The sequence below is a fragment of the Lepidochelys kempii genome, chromosome 3, assembly GCF_965140265.1.
Source record: "Lepidochelys kempii isolate rLepKem1 chromosome 3, rLepKem1.hap2, whole genome shotgun sequence".
Classification (NCBI taxonomy): domain Eukaryota; kingdom Metazoa; phylum Chordata; order Testudines; family Cheloniidae; genus Lepidochelys; species Lepidochelys kempii.
The window spans coordinates 2,675,590-2,695,857 of NC_133258.1; the positions used below are offsets into that span (position 1 = coordinate 2,675,590).

Consider the following 20,268-nt stretch of genomic DNA (forward strand, 5'->3'; position numbering starts at 1 on the left):
GGGTCTCTAGAAAGAACGAGAGGCAGGGAATATTGTGCCATAAGGGGCAGCGGGGAACACAAGCCGTGTGGGTCTGCTACCACTCGTGTGCAGGGGCCGGGATGGACCGTGCACACTCCTGCTCTAAAGTGAGCACTTGCCTTAGCTGTTAGCCGGGAGGGACAGGGGAGCAGTTCTGGTTGCTCTCAGTAGCAGGCAGTGTTACTGTGATGAAGTGGGAATTTTTTGTAATACTTTTATGAATCCTATGCGTGCCTCAGTTTCCCCCATACTTTGCATTGCTACCTAGTGTGAGCAAAAGGTTTAACACAGCTCCTCGGACAGCACAGGAGACAGGGAGGGGGGGTATGTGTGTGTGACCTCCCTGGCTGGGTGGAATGAATCGAGTCATTAAGGAAGGGGCTGAAAGCGACCAAGATCAAGGGTCCAGAGAGACAAAGCTCTGGCCAGAGGGGGTGGTGAACTCAGCATGGCCCTGCCTGAGAACAAAGGCCAGACGTGTGGAGCAGAGGTTAAGTGCAGGCTCTGGGAAGCCTGGAGCGCTCTCTGCTGGGGCTGGCTAAGGAGGGCAGAGAGAGACAGAGCCTGAAAATGAAGGTCACTAAAAGCCTGGCTGATGAATTGCTCTGGGCTGACCAGAATGGACAATGCTTTAACCTTTATTTCTCTGTGCTAACCTAAGGACTTCCAGTGCCGTGTGCCAGTAAATGAACAGATCCCACTGTGGTTTGAAAACGCTGGCTGGGTGTCCTGGCTGGGGAGCGGGAGTCCCTGAAGAGCGGACAAGTCTCTGGCCGGGAGTCTGGCTGAGCAGAGCTCCGGGCGTGAAACAGGAGGGCTGGAACCCAGAGGCTCAGTCGAGGAGGCGTCGAGGCAGCGTGGCTGACCCTGAAGGAAGAGGGAGACCCTTTGGGGGTCTGACACACTGGCAGGGCTCCTCCAAGAGACTGTTTAAAAGCTGGGGCGTAGCACTGAGCCTGGGGAGCCAGGAAAGTTACACACACGCTGGCTGGTTCCAGGCTTCCATCGACATCCCCCAGTCCTTCCGGAACCAGAGCCAGGCGGCACAGAGCATTCACTCACTAGGTCTCACTCGGTTAAAGCAACCGATCAGAAATGCCTGCAAGAGATGAGCCGTCTCGTCCACAGAGCAAGGAGGGCATACCCCCCAATGCAAGGGACCGTGTGCAGTTTGCCTCCCTCGTGCCAGCAGCGGTTTGTTTATAAACATTCCTGCGGGAATCTAGCGCAGGGCGGGACAGACCAGGAGGTCGTACGAAGTCCTGAAGTGCCACGTGGTGGCCGACTGGCCGTGACGCACATACAGCCTCAGTGCTGGCGGAGACGCTGCCAGGCATAGGGCAGCAGGAGCAGGGCCGGCTCGAGGTTTTTTGCCACCGCAAGCAAAAAATTTGCCACCCCAGCTCCGAGAGCGCAACTGCCCAAGCGGAAACAAACAATCAAACCAAAAGGGGGGCCGGAACGCCGCCCCTGGATTTGTGCCACCCCAAGCACATGCCTGCCTTGCTGGTGCCTAGAGCCGGTCCTGAGCAGGAGATGGTGACACAGACACTTGGTGTATGGAGCTTCCAGCCGGTGGAGCAGAGTGGCTGGCTCAGCAACAGGAATTAAACCAGGCCAGAGAGCAGAACCGTCCCTTGGAGCAGAACCGTCACAGCAAGGGAACCAGAACCGAACCAGAACCAACCCAGGACCTCCCAGCCAGGGGCCCAGCCCAGCCCTGTGACAAATGGCCTGTGAGTCCAGCCTGTCCAGGCACAGGTGTTGTATTCCTTCCAGCCCTGCCCTCCCTCGTCACTCCACCACTGGCATGCGGCCATACCAGGGAGCCAACTCCCAGCCCCTGTGCGGTCTTGGGGTCATTCTCCCTTGCCCCCTTCTTCAGCGGGCTTCCCCTGGGAGCCGGGGCATCCCTGCCACCAGGATACATTAGTGCAGGGCCAATCGGGGTGGGTGGGGGGTCAGGAGGGCCATTTGGCCTGGGCCTCAAGCTCAAAGGGGGCCTCAAATTTAGACACTTGTTAATTTTTTGGCATTTGATAAGTTTCGCAACTTGTTTTTATGCTCATTCCAATCGGACCAAAATGGGACACACTCTCTCAGCTTAGAGCCGCAAATTTAAGCAAATAAGAGATGTTATTTGGTAAAAGACATAATTTTTGTTTCAGAGTAACAGCCGTGTTAGTCTGTATTCGCAAAAAGAAAAGGAGTACGTGTGGCACCTTAGAGACTAACCAATTTATTTGAGCATGAGCTTTCGTGAGCTACAGCTCACTTCATCGGATGCATACCGTGGAAACTGCAGCAGACTTTATATACACACAGAGAATATGAAACAATACCTCCTCCCACCCCACTGTCCTGCTGGTAATAGCTTATCTAAAGTGATCATCAGGTGGGCCATTTCCAGCACAAATCCAGGTTTTCTCACCCTCCACCCCCCCACACAAATTCACTCTCCTGCTGGTGATAGCCCATCCAAAGTGACAACTCTTTACACAATGTGCATGATAATAAAGTTGGGCCATTTCCTGCACAAATCCAGGTTCTCTCACCCCCTCACCCCGCTCCCAAAAACCACACACACAAACTCACTCTCCTGCTGGTAATAGCTCATCCAAAGTGACCACTCTCCCTACAATGTGCATAATTAAGGTGGGCCATTTCCAGCACAAATCCAGGTTTTCTCACATCCCCCCACCCCCATACACACACAAACTCACTCTCCTGCTGGTTGTTAACTGATATAGATTTTGTCATATTAAAGAGTTTAACATGTTCATAAATATTAATACAAATATAACGGTTCTGATGGCACGAGATTAGACCGTGTCCTCTCAGATTGGCTGATTATATAAACAAACCACTACTAGTGGCTGGTGCTGGATCAAGTGCATGTTGAAAGGTGGAGAATTGTTACATTTTAGCGTCCGTATAGTTTTACATCTAGTTGACTAAGGAATTGTTTATGTGTGAGAATTCCCCATTAGTATCTTCATAGGGTAGCTGAAAGAGGTGACTGGTTGGTTGGTTGGGCCCTAGCTTGGTAGCTTGGCCATCATCCTAGGCTTTTGTAGTCTATAGGCCCAGACTCAAGGTGAAAATTTATGAGGACAATCTTGTACAGTGAGTTTCGTGAGGACACACGTTTGAAATGTTTGGACATTATCCCTCTGTCTGTATCCATGTCTGTGTTCACTATATATATGTCATCCCTTTGTCTTAATCTCAGCCTGTTATATTATACCTTGTGTGCTTGAGTTTTGATTCAGTGAGAAGGATAATAACCTGTCTGACTGTTTCATTTTGTGTTCTTAATTAGTAGTCCTTCGCTTTAAGTCTTTTCAGTATTTGTGTACCATTCAGCATTTGTGTATGTTTACAGTAGAAGATTTCAAGTGTAGATAAGCTACTTATTTATAGAAGAATATTTCAAGTGTGGATAGGCTACATATTGACCAGATAGATCACTATGAAGAAGAGATTTGAAAGTGGTGCAAGCAAGAGACGGCGAAAACAACTGAGTGAAGCAGTAGCTAAGTGCTCAAAGCCAATAACTTCATTTCTCAAACCACTGGGAAACACACCTTACCCAACAAACACTGCTACAGATAATGAAAACTCGGCAACTGCAACAGGTGATATTTCAATGCCAATACCTGAACATGAGGACAGTAGTCAAGAAAGAGACATGCCAACAGTAACAGATGCAGCAGAAGATCCTGTGTACGATCAAAAAACTCAACAGCAACAGGAAGATGTAGATCTTACGCAGCAAGAGCAATTCATGAGAACTATGGGTTTCACTGGGACTGACATTGGAATTATTGACAAGAGCAATGTTGCCCAAATGCAATCTTTACTTCAAATTAGTTGTTTGGAAATTCCACAAGATGCTGATAAACATGCTTTCCCTACTCGTCTGCTGACAAAAACTCTTCCAAATGGTGAGACCTGCACAAGAGACTTGTTATGCTGTTAAACAATCTCTGTACTGTGCACCCTGCTTCATTCTGAACAAAAGTGCTGCAAATGAATCCGTTCTCTCTGATCAATCAGGATGGAGCATCAGCAGAGGTTGGAGGAAGTTGAAAGACTGAATACCATCCCATGAGAGTTCAACATCACACAAAGAAAACTATGTTGCATGGAAATCAGCCCGTAGGGCAGCATCAGCTGAAAGTTCAGTTGAGAATTTAGTCTTGACTGAACTCTCTACAGAAACGACTAACTGGAAAAAACTTCTTGAATGCATCCTTTTTCTTTCTGAGCGGGGATTGGCTTTCTTTGGTTCCAGTCAATGTACTGGTGATTGTGCAAATGGACACTTTCTCGGCATAGCTGAGCTCCTCAGCAAACATGACCCACTTTTATCAGAGCATGTTAAACGTGGTCGAGCATCGCAAGAGAGTCAAAAGCGCATGCAAGTCCATTGTCTCTCCACACGCAGACAAAATGAGTTTATTGAGCTATGTGGGTCATTTGTACAAACAACAATTCTTGATGAGATTCGAAATGCCAAGTATTTTTCAATCATTGTTGATGCCACTCCAGATTGTTCTCACAAGGAACAGACTACTATGGTTATTCGATATGTTAAAATTGTAGACAGCTCAAAATTTTCAGTTGGAGAAAGGTTTGTTTTGTTTGATAATGTCATGAGAAAAACTGGAAAAGAAATTGCTGCTCGAGTACTAGCAATTCTAGAAGGTTTTAAGTTAGATTTTCAGGTCTGCATTGGTCAAGCCTAGGACAACGGATCTAATGTGGCTGGGAAGTACCAAGGTGGACAAGCAGTTCTGCTTGAGCATAATTCAAACTGTATTTTCTCCAGCTGTGGAAACCACACACTGAACCTGGTAGGTGTTGACTGTGCTGAATCATGCAAGGAGGCAAATACTTATTTTGGAACTGTTCAGCAAATGTGCAATCTCTTCAGTAGCAGTCCACAAAGGTGGGAAATTCTGAAGCAATTCCTTCCTGTTTCACTGCAGGGGATGTTCAAAACTAGATCGTCTGCCCGGATTGATGGTGTTCAACCAGTTGCGCAGCATTTGAATTCAGTGAGAAAGGCTTTAAATGAGCTTGAATCTCTCAATCTCACTGCACAGGCATTCTCCCCGGCCTCCGTTCCAGCTGGGGGCCAGGCCTGGACCCCGCTCAGGACAATGACCTGCTCCAGCAGCTGTCATCTATGCAACTCCCATTTTGGCCACAGGAGGCAGATGCAGGCCATGAGATGCAGCGGAGGGGACCAGTCACAAAACAGACAGGTGCCCCCACATTCTCAGGCCCGGCTTAATGCAGGGGCTTTAGGGGCTGTAGCCCAGGGCTTTGGGCTAAGGGCGGCCCTGCAGGCCCGTGGGCTGGATGTGGCCCAGTGCTTCTTTTCATCTGGCCTGCAGCAAGTCTCTGCGCCACGGCTCAGATGCCGGCCCCAAGCCTCGGTGCCCACCCCGGGCCTGGAGCTGCGAGTGCCAGCTCGCCGATGTGCCCCTGCGGCCCCTAAACGAGAGACAATCAGGGAATCTCTGCGCGCTGCCCCCGCCCCCAATGCTGGCTCTGCAGCTCCCATTTGCTGGGTACCTGGCCAACGGGAGCTGCAGGGGTGGCACCTGTGGGAACGGGCAGCTTGCACTGCACAGAGCGGCCTGGCCCCTCTGCCTAGGGGCTGGACGTGTCGGCCACCTCGGGGAGTGAGCAGTGTGGAGCCAGGGCAGGCAGGGATCCTGCCTTAGCCCTGCTGTACCGCTGAACAGGAGCCACCCGAGGTAAGCGCCAACCGGCCGGAGCCTGCACCCGCTCCCGCAGCCCAATTCCCTGCCCCAGCCCTAAGCCCACTCCCCCACTCCAAACTCCCAGGGGCCCCACAATATCTAATAGCCGTGGGCCCACAGGAGAGTTAACCCGGCCCGGCACATGCTGCAGGCCAAACCCTGCCAATGCTGCTCAGGTCTCAAAGGAGTCACCACCCAGGAGCTCCCCCAGCCAGGCGGGTGGAATTCAGGAGCAGAGGGCAGGCTGGGCAGAGACTGGGCAGGCTGGGCAGAGACATGGGGAAAGGGACTGAGTAATCCCTTTCCCCATGGCATGCTGGGAAGTCCCAGACTGTCCCGCCGCTCTTCGCTCTCTCTCTGCCCCGCACCTTCTGGAGAACACCAACCACAAGCAGGCGGTGCCTGGCTCTCCCAGCAGCGCGGTTGTTCTCAGCAGAGCTTGTGATGGTAGTCTGTGCCTGCTTGGCATCTGTGCCAAGGCTGCAGTGGGGCATGGATGGGGAGGGAGCCCTGGATTCAAAGCCCAGGCTGTCCAGCGCTACGCCAGGCAAACATTTTTCAGTGGGGGTCCCGAGTCAGGAAATTGTCAACTAGAACAGTTAGAAAGTCCAAGGGTTTTCAGTGCCCTCCGGCACCTGCCACCCAGATTGAAGAGCCCCAGCCAGGATCACACACCTGCATTCCCTACACATTCCCATGCATTGTAAGAGGAGGCGGTTTTCCTTCCATTAGCCCGGTGGGCCTCTCTGACCTCAGGGCAATGAGTCTCTCTTGCTGATGCACCAGTCAGAGTGGGAGGACCCTGAGTTTGTGGGGAAGGGAGGCGGACGAGAGCCGTGGCTCCCAACGGAGCTGTCACACAGAGCAATCTAGACCACGTGCTCATCTGGGCCTGAAAGGCTTCGTGGCTGCCTCCCCCGCCCTGGGAGGACTAACACCGGGCCCAAAGGCTTTCCAAGCCCTACCTTCCGGGCAGGTTATTCTTCAGACACCACAAACCAGTTCAGTATAAGTGCCACCTAGAAACCTGCTCTCATCCCCGATCCCAGAAGCCTCAGCAGCGCCCCGACCAGCTCTCTCCGCCTGAGCCACTTGCTGGCTTTTCAAATGGCTTGCAGGGGGTGTTGGAATTTACAGCGGGGAGAGGGCTGGAAAAGGACTGAATTGGAAGCACTGCATGTAACTAGTTGACCACTGGGAGGGGAGGCTTGTGGGGGGTGTAGGGAAATCGCACAAGAAAGGGATCCCGTAATAGGCCAGCCATGTCGGGGCAGTTCTACACCTAGGAACAAGGATGGTGGGGCGTGCCTACAGAATGGTTTCTGGCACCCTGGGAAGCAGTGACTCTGAAGAGGATTTAGGGGTCGTAGTGGCCTAAGCTTCCAGTGCCCATGCTGTAGCACTAAGGACTAATGTGATCCTTGGATGTGTATGCTGAGGAGTAGCTGGAACAAGGTGATTGTACTTCTGTGGGTTGCACTGGTGAGGCTGCTGCTGGAATTCTGAGGCCAGTTGGGGTGACCACATTTTAAAAGGCAGGTCAAAATATCAGAGAGGGGGCAGGAAAAAGCCACACAAATGATTTGAGGGCTGGAGACAAGGCCTTGCTGAAGGGAGAGACTTACGGAGTGCAATCTGGTTAGCTTACCAAAGAGAGGTGACTTGATCACAAGGTATAGGTCACATCTTGGAGAGAAAACAGCAGGTACTAAAGGGCACTTTAATCTCATGGAGACAGGCAGAGCCAGAACCCATGGCTGGAGGCTGAAGCCAGACACATTCCAATTAGAAATAAGTCATGAGCTTTTAACCTTGAGGGTGATTGACCACTGGAACAAGCTACCAAGGGACTTGGTAGATTCTCCATCTCTTGGTGCCTTCACCAAGATCCAGTCTGGCTACCTTTCTGGAAGGTGCTTTAGTCAAACACAAGGTACTGGGTTCAATGCAGGGTGAGTGGGTGAAATTTTCTGATGTGTGTTATGCAGGAGGTCCGATGAGATGATCTCATGGTCCCTTCTGGCCTTATATGCAATGAATCTGTGAGGAGGACGGGAGGTCTGAGAGGTGTCTAGTGGTTAAAGCACAGGACTGGGTGCCAGGAATCCAAGGTCCCAATCCTAGTGTGTCAACCTCACGGGACAGGCATCGGTCTGTTGTGAGCAGATCCAACCACTGGTTCCTTTGTGTTTCGAAGCCCCCTGGGTTTGGGTACTGACTGGCCACTGTTCCTAGTTGTGGATCTCTCAGGTGCACTGCCAGGTGCAGACCCCCTGTCTGACACCCTTGGGCAGTCCAGCTGCCTTAGCCCCTAAAACTAGTGCCCTAGCCCCTGAGCTCCCGAAGGCTGCTTAGACACGCTCCTCCAGAGACCCACCTAACTGTGGGCACTCTGCCTGCTCTTTTAAGTGTCCCTCTGCCGCAGGGACACTGTGGCAGATAAGCAAGGAACACAGGCTGAGCAAAGGAATTTCCAGTCCCAGGTGCTTTGCTCTTAAAGAGCACCAGAGAGTTACAGGTCTTTGCAAAATAACAAACAGCTCCTTGAGTCTGACCTGATCCTAAGCAACCCTTCCTGCCTTCTCTCTCCTTAGCTGGGTCTTCTGGCATTATGCAGAGGGCACCCTCCCCGCCTTTAAATACCAGGTCTGACCCTTTCGTCTGTGTTTCCAGCTGGCTGAGGAACTCCAGCCCCTCCTCCCCAGCCCAGCCTTGGTGTCAAGGGTTTCTTGTTCCTGTGAATGGGCCAGGAGTGGAGAGACAATCCGAGCTGATAACCCTGCTCTGTGCCGGTGTCTCAGACATAGTCATTCTACTGGGTGCCAGGCCCCTCCTACCCAATGGATTCTCTCACCCACAATGAAGGATACAACACACAGACAAACCCCTGAAAAGGCATCCACAAAATTCACAGATTGACACAGCGTGATCTGCAGTCTGTCACCCCCAGTTCACGCTCCAACTTGAGTTTCTTCCGACTCTGTTTCTCCGTAAAGTGGCGGTAATTCCACTCAGGGGCTGTGAGGATTGATTCATGGTGGTAAAGCAAAGCAAGCAGCATCAGCTCCTGTCTGGCCACCTATTGTGTGGGGCATCCCAGACCCCCGGGCTGCAGGTGACTCCTGCGCCAGAGACCTCAAAGGAACCAGGGACCACAAAAGTGATTTGGGTGTCCATGTACTGATGGCATCTCACCAGCAGATGTCAGCACAGCACAAGACGAGGGCCGGCGGGCCAGGGGCCCCAGGTGCTCCCCTAGGTACAGGCTTGTCGAAGGAGTCCCCAGCCCTGGCCCATCAGCCTCAGGTTGTAAGTCACAGAGGCCCCCGCCCCACACCTGCAGCACAAGAACAAGGAGCACGAAAGCTAAAGGTTGCTTGCACGCCATGAGTGTGGGAGTGGAAGCTACGTGAAATGAGCTGGGTTGGGGGCCTCAGGCCAGTGCTTAGCGTACTGGCATCCACACCCCAACGGGCACCTCGACGGCAAAAGGCTGGAGGCTGGCGGTGCCGCTGAGCTGAGCCACGGCCTGCAACAGACACTGCTGAGAAGAGGAGCAAACTCCGTCCGTGACCCAAGTAGAGTGGGAAGGGCTGAATGACACTTGCACCCCAGAAACCTGCATGGGGCAGAGGTGCTTTGTGAATTAGACTCATCTGCCCTCCCTTTTCTCTCGCCTTCACATCACTGCACTTTAACGCAAGCGAGAGTTGCCAGGCATCCGGTTGCAAAGGGATCCTGGCAGTTCTAGTCAGCACCGCGGGAACTGTGGCCAGTGGGAGCTGCGGAGACAGCGTCTGCGGAAAGGGGCAACACATGGAGCTGTCTGGCCGCACCTCCGCATAGGAGCTGGAGGGGAATGAGCCGGCCATTTCCAGGAGCCGCCCGAGGTAAGTGCTGTCCGGAGCCTGCACCCCAAACCCCCTCCTGCACCCCAACACCATGCCCCAGTCTGGAGCCCCCTCCCACACTCAAACTCCTTCCCAGAGCACGCACCCCCTCCCATGCCCCAACTCTGCCCCAGCCCAGAGCCCCCTCCCACGCCCCAACTCTGCCCCAGCCCAGAGCCCCCTCCCACACCCCAAACCCCTGCCACAGCCTGGAGCCCCCTCCCACACTCCAAACCCCGCATCCCCGGCCTCACCCCAGAGCCCCCACCCCCAGCCTCCGGGGGAAGAGGAGGGGTGGGGCCAGGGCCTCTGGGGAAAGAGAAGGGGCCTCAGGGGGAGGGGCATGGTGGGGGTGGGGGGTTTGGGGGGAAGAGGAGGGGCATCGGAGGAAGGGGTGGGGCAGCGTGGGGCCTTGAGGGGAAGAAGAGGGGCCTTGGGGGAAGGGGCAGGGTGGGGACACGGCCTTGAGGGGAAGAGGAGGGGCATCAGGAATGGGGCAGGGCGGGGCTCCCCACTTTGGGGAAGGCTCTGCCGCCCCTAATTCCTACCTTTTGTTTCCTATCTTTTAAGCAGTCGCTCATCCATGAGAGGACCTTCCCTCTTATCCCATGACAGCTTACTTTGCCTAAGAGCCTTTGGCGAGAGACCTTGTCAACGGCTTTCTGAAAGTCCAAGTACCCCATATCCATTGGATCGCCCTTGCCCACATGCTTGTACAGACGGTGGTGCTCCCTTAGCACCTCGATCAGCCAGTGGCCCCACTGGTGGACTGTTTCTGGTGTACTTAAAAAAATGGTTGCTGTTTGTTTTTGTGTCTTTTGCTAGTTGGTCCTTTCAGTCTTTTTTGGCCATGGTCCTTTCTACTTTCCTCTGTAGAATGTGACTACCAATTGTTAAAGGACGTTTTGCCTCCTTTAAAGGATGTCCTTCTTAAAAGATGCGGTTAGATGGTCATGGCTCGAGAACTTCCCTCTGGGTCCCCCTCATCCTCCCAAAGCAGAACTTCGGTCTCAGCACTGAGTCATGACCCCACTGGCCTAAGCTCACCCAGCAAGTCAGTGCAAAGTCAGGAATAGAATCCAGGAGTCCTGATTATCAGCACCCCCCACCCCACTCTAACCATGACAACCCCTAAAGTGACAGGTGGCTTGCAGAGCAGGTTCCTCTATACACTGGCTACTGACCTCCATTCTTATTATTTAGCTGCGATGGAAGATGGAGGGGAGGGATCGCTCAGTGGTTGAGCATTGGCCTGCTAAACCCAGGGTTGTGAGTTCAATCCTCGAGGGGGCCATTGAGGCATCTGGGGGAAAAATTGGGGATCAGCCCTGCTTTGAGCAGGGGGTTGGACTAGATGACCTCCTGAGGTCCCTTCTAACCCTGATATTCCATGATTCTATGATGTGTTCTGGGGCTCAAGGAGTTAAATGACTTGCTGGAGGACAAGTTCCGAATGCTGGCTATGCCCCATTTAACACTGATGGAGGAGGGTATGAATGGCAGCAGCCAAGGACAATGGAGTCTGTGTCTGGGGAGAAGCAGAGAGAGGAGAGGCCAGCGCTGGAGGAGAGCCAGGGTAGGAATGTGCAGGGCTGGAGGGGCTGTAGACCACTGGGGAGGAAGCTGGGGCAGGTTTAAATTGGGATCCTAGAACATACACAGAACTGGCTCCCTTCACGGATCCTGTGTGCACGCATCAGGGTGTGTCAGCCTGTCTGAGGGTGTGTTGGGGCATGAATGCGATTGGTGGGAGATATTATTTATTTGAATTTCAGTCAGGGGGTCGGGGCCCTGGCGTGCAAGGCACTGTGCACACATCATAAGGACAGTCCCTGTCCGAGAAGCTCACTGTCCCAATGCAGGACAAGACACAACAGGCTGATAAAACAGATGGGAGGAGGGGGATGTCGAAGGTTTGGCTGGAGCCGTCCCATTCGTGCAGCGAGCAGCAGCTGTGTGTCTATGTTAGTGCCGAGCAAACCGGTTTTTATCACACCGGAATGGTTGTTCCCGCTCCGCCTCCTTCCAGACTGGAGCCAGCCCCATGGAGGTCTGGAGACTCTAGGCTGGGTCACCATGAGGGCTGTTTGGATGGGCTTCCGGCTCTGGGCAGAACCGGACGAGCCCAGAGTTCTCTGGAGGGAGCTAGTCCCTGCAGGATTAGTGGCCCAAATTGCTTGGAGAAGCCTCAGGGCTTGGTTGGGTTTGGCCTGTGAGAGACACGGAAGCACAGAGTGATTGTGATGGCGAAAGGGTCCAAGGAGGATCCTCCCACTGCAGCCTCCAGGATCACCCAGCACCACTCTGGGGGTCTGTGCTGCGAGTCCCTGCCAGCCAGAGCCAGGGCTACACATAAAATGTAGATTGACTGAGCTACATCGCTGAGGGGTATGAGAAATGCACCCCGCTGAGTGCTGTGGTTAGGCTGACCTAACCCCTGCCTGGGGAGGCGGAGGTCCTTCGGAAGCGGAAAAACCTCCTTCCGTCAATATAGGAAGCGTCTACACCTTGGGCACCACAGCTGTGCCATGGTAGTGCTCGCAGTGCAGACAGGCTGAGCCGTACAGGGCAGGATCTGCCAGCTGGGATCCTGTCAGCATGGGCTGGTTACAGCAGCAAGTGGTGTAAAGCGACTGTCTCGGCTCCTGCTGCTCCTGGAGTGACAGCCAGCGTTAACACTCCGGTGGCTGAGTATTGCTTTCCCTTGCACCGTGCTTTGTACCAGGGCTGAGCCCCGGCACCTCCAGGCCTGGCAGTTCGTAGCCCCAGCACGTCCGGGCCTGGCAGTTCAGAGCCCCGGCACCTCCGGACCTGGCAGTTCAGGGCCCCGGCACCTCCAGGCCTGGCAGTTCATAGCCCCAGCACCTCCGGGCCTGGCAGTTCATAGCCCCAGCACCTCCGGGCCTGGCAGTTTGTAGCCCCAGCACCTCCGGGCCTGGCAGTTTGTAGCCCCAGCATGTTCAGGCCTGGCAGTTCAGAGCCCCGGCACCTCTGGACCTGGCAGTTCAGGGCCCCGGCACCTCCAGGCCTGGCAGTTCATAGCCCCGGCACCTCCGGGCCTGGCAGTTTGTAGCCCTGGCACCTCCGGGCCTGGCAGTTTGTAGCCCCGGCACCTCCGGGCCCAGCAGTTTGTAGCCCCGGCACCTCCGGGCCCAGCAGTTCAGAGCCCTGGCACCTCCGGGCCTGGCAGTTCAGGGCCCGGCACCTCCAGGCCTGGCAGTTCAGAGCCCTGGCACCTCCGGGCCTGGCAGTTCGTAGCCCTGGCACCTCCGGGCCTGGCAGTTCATAGCCCTGGCACCTCCGGGCCTGGCAGTTCAGGGCCAGGAACCTCCGGGCCTGGCAGTTTGTAGTCCCAGCACCTCCGGGCCTGGCAGTTCAGGGCCCGGCACCTCCAGGCCTGGCAGTTCAGGGCCCGGCACCTTCGGGCCTGGCAGTTCGTAGCCCCAGCACTTCCGGGCCTGGCAGTTCAGAGCCCCGGCACCCACGGGCCTGGCAGTTCAGGGCCCGGCACCTCTGGGCCTGGCAGTTCACAGCCCCGGCACCTCCAGGCCTGGCAGTTTGTAGCCCCGTCACCTCCGGGCCTGGCACCTCTTTCATTACAAATGAAGCCCTGACTTTGTGGCCGCCAGGGCAGAGTGGAGCAGACTTGGCTGGATGCAGTAGAGACTCTCCGTCCGCCTGTCTCTCCTCGGGGCGTGTGTCAGTTCACCCCATCAGACGCCCGGCACTGGGGATGCTTCCCTGGGGAACGGGGCTGAGGTCACCCACGGGAGGAAAGCTCCAGTACAAACTCAGCCAGGAACTGCAGGACCAGGGCAAAATACCATCATGGCAAGAGTAACTGGGGCCCGTTGTGAGGCGGGAGCTGGTGCCGCACACAGCAACAGGGTGGGGATGGGGAGACCTTGGGGACCAACCCGAGGCGTCCCTAGTCTGTCCAATGACACCAGTCAGCAGGGCAAGAGGCAGGAGCAGGTACCTCCCCACATGTCCCTTCTAATGGACAGGTGACTGGCTCCCCATCTTCCTCAGAGCCACATGGGTTTTGCCATATCTGATCAGGCCGCTGCTCCATCCAGGCTGGTGTCCTGCCTCAGCAGCCGCCAACCCCTGCTGCATCAGGGAAACACAGCGCAACCCTGCAGCCCACACACACTTTTAGGGAGCTTCCGGTGCTCCCGCCGAGTGCCCATGCTGGGGGCTCCCTGCTTCAGCCATTTCCCCTGCGGAGTCCGGCACAGAGACTTTGCTACGGCGTTAATTCGTTGTCCGTGCTCCCGCCTGTGTCCTGCCGAGCTCAGGCCAGATGATCCCAACGGTTCCTTCTGGCCTTGAGCTCCAGGAATCTCGCTGTGTGGCAGAGAAGGTCCAAGCACGGTTCTCACACAGCTGAGAGCAGCATGTGGCGGGTGGGTGTGACCCATGGCTCAGCAGGTCCCTTGGTGCCCGAGCCACAGACCACAAGTGTCTGTTACAATGCCAGCTCCAGCTGCTTGTGCCTTTTGTTCTGGGGGTCCCGGTTCAGCCCGTGGGGTGGGCCGTCCTGCCAGCTTCCCTGTCGGGGTCCTCAGCAGCCCTGCCCCTCCCTGCTTAGCAGCTCTAGTCTCTGACTGTGGCCCCCTCCCCACTTTGCAGGTCACAGCCCCTGTCCCCAGGGCCTGGAGGCAGGCCGGAGTGGCACTGTCTAGCTGGCAGAGCTGAGATCTGACTGCATCTGCCTCTCAGCTGCCCCGAGCTGCCCCGAGCAGCCCTGGGATGCGGGTGCAGGCCTAGGCTGGCCCAGGAAGGACCCAGCAGCAATCTGTGCCCCGGAGAACAAGCTCCCTTCTGAGGAGGATGGCTGATGCAACGCGAAGCACGCCCCTGCCCACGCCCTGCACTGCCTCTGCACACAAGCTTTCTGAGCCCACAAACTGTGACTATCTAGACAGGCCTCTGCAAAGTCATCCAGGCTTTTTTGTCTCCTCTGGGCCAGGCCCCGTAGGGCTGAAGCCTGAAGCTGGGCACTTCGGCAGATACAGAAGGCAGCTCGCAGCCTCCTGGCCATGGCAGCTAAAGGCCTGTTACATTCCTGCTCCACCCTGGTGCCAGGAGACTGCTGGATGGGATCCAGGGTGCCGCAGCTGTACCACCCCCAGCACTTCCATCCAGGGTCTCCTCCGACTGTACAGCAGCCAGCCCCGCCGGGGGACAGGGATGAGAGCGGTACAGCCCCGCCGGAGGACAGGGATGAGGGCGGTACAGCCCCGCCGGGGGACAGGGATGAGGGCGGTACAGCCCCCCGGAGGACAGGGATGGGGGCGGTACAGCCCCGCCGGGGGACAGGGATGGGGGCGGTACAACCGCGCCGGAGGACAGGGATGAGGGCGGTACAGCCCCCCGGAGGACAGGGATGGGGGCGGTACAGCCCCGCCGGGGGACAGGGATGGGGGCGGTACAACCGCGCCGGAGGACAGGGATGGGGGCGGTACAGCCCCCCCGGAGGACAGGGATGGGGGAGGTACAGCCCCCCGGAGGACAGGGATGGGGGCGGTACAGCCCCGCCGGGGGACAGGGATGGGGGCGGTACAACCGCGCCGGAGGACAGGGATGAGGGCGGTACAGCCCCCCGGAGGACAGGGATGAGGGCGGTACAGCCCCCCGGAGGACAGGGATGGGGGCGGTACAGCCCCGCCGGGGGACAGGGATGGGGGCGGTACAGCCCCCTGGAGGACAGGGATGGGGGCGGTACAGCCCCGCCGGGGGACAGGGATGGGGGCGGTACAGCCCCCCGGGGCACAGGGATGGGGGCGGTACAACCGCGCCGGAGGACAGGGATGGGGGCGGTACAGCCCCCCGGAGGACAGGGATGGGGGCGGTGCAGCCCCGCCGGGGGACAGGGATGGGGGCGGTGCAGCCCCGCCGGGGGACAGGAATGGGGGCGGTACAGCCCCGCCGGGGGACAGGATGGGGGCGGTACAGCCCCGCTGGGGGACAGGGATGGGGCGGTACAGCCCCGCCGGGGGACAGGGATGGGGGCGGTACAGCCCCGCCGGAGGACAGGGATGGGGCCGGTACAGCCCCCCGGAGGACAGGATGGGGGCGGTACAGCCCCGCCGGGGGACAGGGATGAGGGGGGTACAGCCCCGCCGGAGGACAGGGATGGGGCCGGTACAGCCCCCCCGGAGGACAGGGATGGGGGCGGTACAGCCCCGCCGCGGGACAGGGATGGGGGCGGTACAGCCCTGCCGGAGGACAGGGAAGGGAAGGTACAGCCCCCCGGAGGACAGGATGGGGGCGGTACAGCCCCACCGGGGGACAGGGATGGGGGCGGTACAGCCCTGCCGGAGGACAGGGATGGGGCCGGTACAGCCCCCCGGAGGACAGGATGGGGGCGGTACAGCCCCGCCGGGGGACAGGGATGGGGGCGGTACAGCCCCGCCGGAGGACAGGGATGGGGCCGGTACAGCCCCCCGGAGGACAGGGATGGGGCCGGTACAGCCCCGCCGGGGGACAGGGATGGGGGCGGTACAGCCCCCCGGAGGACAGGATGGGGGTGGTACAGCCCCGCCGGGGGACAGGGATGAGGGAGGTACAGCCCCGCCGGAGGACAGGGATGAGGGAGGTACAGCCCCCCGGAGGACAGGGATGGGGCCGGTACAGCCCCGCCGGGGGACAGGGATGGGGGCGGTACAGCCCCCCGGAGGACAGGATGGGGGCGGTACAGCCCCGCCGGGGGACAGGGATGAGGGGGGTACAGCCCCGCCGGGGGACAGGGATGAGGGGGGTACAGCCCCCCGGAGGACAGGGATGGGGCCGGTACAGCCCCGCCGGGGGACAGGGATGGGGCCGGTACAGCCCCGCCGCGGGACAGGACTGGGGGCGGTACAGCCCCCCGGAGGACAGGGATGGGGCCGGTACAGCCCCGCCGGAGGACAGGGATGGGGCCGGTACAGCCCCCCGGAGGACAGGATGGGGGCGGTACAGCCCCGCCGGGGGACAGGGATGGGGGCAGTACAGCCCCCCGGAGGACAGGGATGGGGGCGGTACAGCCCCGCCGCGGGACAGGGATGGGGGCGGTACAGCCCCGCCGGGGGACAGGGATGGGGGCGGTACAGCCCCGCCGGAGGACAGGGATGGGGCCGGTACAGCCCCCCGGAGGACAGGATGGGGGCGGTACAGCCCCACCGGGGGACAGGGATGGGGCCGGTACAGCCCCGCCGGGGGACAGGGATGGGGCCGGTACAGCCCCGCCGGAGGACAGGGATGGGGCCGGTACAGCCCCGCCGGGGGACAGGGATGGGGGCGGTACAGCCCCCCGGAGGACAGGATGCGGGCGTGGGGCCGCCCAGCGGCCTCACAGTCTGCTCCTTTCCCCACTGCGGTTCCGGACGCGCAGCGGGAAGAGGACAGAACCCTTCTCCCTCCCCAGGTAATGGGGGGTGGATCATGGGGAGGGGCCGGGGAGAGCGTGGGGGCCCTGGGCTGGGGGCGGGGCAGGGAGCAGTCACACGAAGGGTCTGGTGAGGAGGTCACGTGCCCCTGTGGGCCTCCCCTGTACTGATAAGAAATGGATTCCACTTGCACCACCGCCGGAGAGGAGTCCAGACCAACCCTGCAGGCTCCTGCCAAAAGAGGCGAGAGACGCCTCCCTGGAGTACCAGGACTGCGTGGCGAGCTCGGCTGGGGCTGACCGTTTGGTTTCCTTCTCTGGGGCCAGAAGCCGAGGGAAGCAGCGGGAGGAAGTGACCCATGGAAGGTAACTCAGAGGGTCCTTCCCCCAGAGGTCTAATGCTGCCGACCTTCCTAGGGCCCCAGGTCGGAGCCTGGTGGAGCTGGGCTCCCCTGCCACTGCCCCATGACTGAGTGGACGCTAACTACTAGGCCATCCAGCCCACCAAGGACCCTGTTACACTCCAGTCTTGATTTAAACATTGTCAGTGATGGCGAATAGCAAAAAAAAAAGGCATCGAATTCGCTTGACAAGATCTGGTTTCCAGCAACCCATGTTGATTGACTGAGACGAGCTTTTTCTTTCCCACAGATAGCTTCTGATGGCTCCTCTTTGTGGCATTCGGTGACCCTGCTCACTGCAGAAGCGCTGCACGCTGTCCGGGCAGCACTGAGCGTCTGGCACAGCGGAAATACGCTATTGCAATAACCCCCAGGGATCGCCAATGCACCCAGCTCCACCAGGGGCATCGTTACCCAGAGAAGGAGCATTGCAAGTCTCCCAAAGTGACTGTGTTTTGCTGCCGGCTTGCGGCCTTGCATTTCAGAGAGGGTGAGATTGGGCATCCTTGCTGCGTATTGATGTGAGGCTAAACGCCACCGCAGCTGCTGGGTTCTGCTCTCCAGACTCTGTCAGACCATGGCTCTGTCCTGGGAACGCGGAGGGCTCTGTCCCTGCTCCTCACCCCTCCACGTCTCTGCTTCCAAAGGGCGGGTCCCTCCCAGCTCTCCTGTGCTGCTTGAAGCTCCTCCCGACTCATTTTCTCCTGCAGGCCTCCTGGATGCCAGCAGCCCCATTGGCCCTATGCCCCCGATCAACCTGCCTGGCAATTCCAGGGTTTGCTCCATGCAGGACTCTGTCCCATCCTGCATCACAGGACCTTAATGAACCCTTCTCTCCTCCATTCACTCCCCAGCCTTCCAGCCTTCCAGCTGCCTAGAGGGGCACCGATCCACGAAGCAGTCAGGCCTAAATTCCTCACCATGGGCCTCCTCCAAAGTGCCCTGAAGTCAGTATGGGTCCTTTCATTGGGGTTTACCTTAGGCACCTTGGGAGCAAGGAGTGGCCTGAGCACAGGACTGGGAGCCAGGAACTCTAGACATCTAACCCACCTCTGATTGTGACTTTGGGTGAGTCAGTTTGCTGCTCTGTGCCTCAGTTTCCCCACCTGTCAGCACGAGATGCTATTGACCTCTTCATCCCAAGGAGGTGCGAACAGAATAATTTATTTGAGGGATTCTCACCTCTCTTCTGCTTGCGAATCATTCTCTAGCAGATCACAGCTTTCTCCTCTTCATTCACTCATCAATGTTATTCAGGATTAAGCTTGGTTTTGCCAGATGAGCGATCTGAGACGTCGTAATTGTTGTAAGGGAACAGTTTTGTCCCCGGTTCCCTCGGTGCAATTTTCATTGACTCAGCTCTAAGAATTTAGCCCTGGGGGACTCTTGGACTCACTCCACAGCTTCAGTGGTTGTTGGAAGGATATTGTCACCCCCAGCCGTGGGTCCAAGCTCAGGGCGGCTGCTTGGCCTCGCCCCATTCTGTAACTGTCGTGCACCTCGGCAGCTTGCTGCTGCTGAGCGGGGCATGGCAGGGCTTCGCTCACACGCTTGCCAAAGCAGACTCTGCTGCAGGGAAGTGTGCTGGGGCTGCAGAATCGGATGCTTTCAGTTGCTGCAGGTTGCTGCGTTAAATAGCCCTGAGTCACAGGGCGGGGTGGGGTCCTGACTCACGCAGAAGCTTGGTACTGGGAGGGAGCCAACAGGATTGTTTGTGAAACACAAGCCTGGTGGGAAGCACCAGGTCTGATTTCACTGCTGCATGGCCCAGTTTGGGGCTTTTGTCTGCCTGCTCTCAGCCCAGGTGTGCATTGCAGGAGGGCATGAGGCTCAGCCATGGGGCAGGAGCACTCGGGGGTTGCTGGAGGGGGATGCTAGACAGGGGCAAAGCAGGGTTGTTAAATCAGTCAGTGGGTCTGCATCTACTCCCTGGGCAGGTGTCCATGTCCCACAAACACCAGGACAGCTGGGGCCATTGGCAGAGTCAGCAGAGATGCCCAGGGCCCACAGAGCTAGAGATTGTGTCCTGGGGAGAGGTAGCCCCATGCACCAGGGCAGACCGCGCTGCAGGGGGAGGGGAGCTTGCCTGAACATGCTGTTCCAGAGCCTTCCAGCTCCCTCGGAGCCACTCCTTGCTCCAGCTGAACCAGTCAGGCCAGCTCTAGCCCTTTAACTCTGCACAGGGCGGCCGTGCTGCGTGCAGGGCTCGGAGAAGGCACCACGTGGGCCACGGGACTGGTCCAGTCGAGGGTTAAACCTGTCCTGAGGGCTGGAGACAAGGGGCCAAGGGGCCATGGACCTCCCCCTTTCTAAAGAGGGGGCCAGGCCCCTCCCCTTTTGGGAACCTGAACTTGGCAGGGGCACAACACCCATCCCTTGGCCTCTGACTGGAGCCAGGTGGTGTGATGGCTCTTCTCTGCCGCCCTGACGGAGGGGTGAGCACCCTGGTGAGCCGGAGCAGGGGGGCGCAGCGCCACTCAAATATGGGCCGCTTGCTCCCTCTCCCCTGCCCCACTTTTGCTGTCCTTCCGGCGCCACGGACGGGTCCAGATCTTCAGTCCGACCCCCTCAGCTGGGTGGGGTGGTTTCAGCTGCGGCTGGTGCTGGGGTTCCACGCACGGGTTGTTCATAATGGATGTGAGGCCCTGAAGGTTCACAGAGGCCTAGATCCCAAAGCCAGAAGGGGGCCACATGGATCATCTAGTTCCCCCCCGCCCCCCATCACACAGGCCAGAGAGCTGCCCCACGGTCATTCCCAGAACCGAGCTGTCGAGAACCATTCTGGCTGCTGGCCGGCCGCTCCTGGG

General features: G+C 58.0%; 1 long non-coding RNA gene across 1 annotated transcript; it reads left to right on the top strand.

Annotated features, from left to right (window-relative positions):
* Positions 1-1,369: 1,369 nt before the first annotated feature.
* On the top strand, positions 1,370-18,973 carry LOC140908424 (uncharacterized). Its single transcript, XR_012157868.1, has 4 exons — positions 1,370-1,782; positions 8,472-9,688; positions 17,712-17,951; positions 18,316-18,973. It is a non-coding gene; the product is annotated as an uncharacterized lncRNA (long non-coding RNA).
* The last annotated feature ends 1,295 nt before the right edge of the window (positions 18,974-20,268 follow it).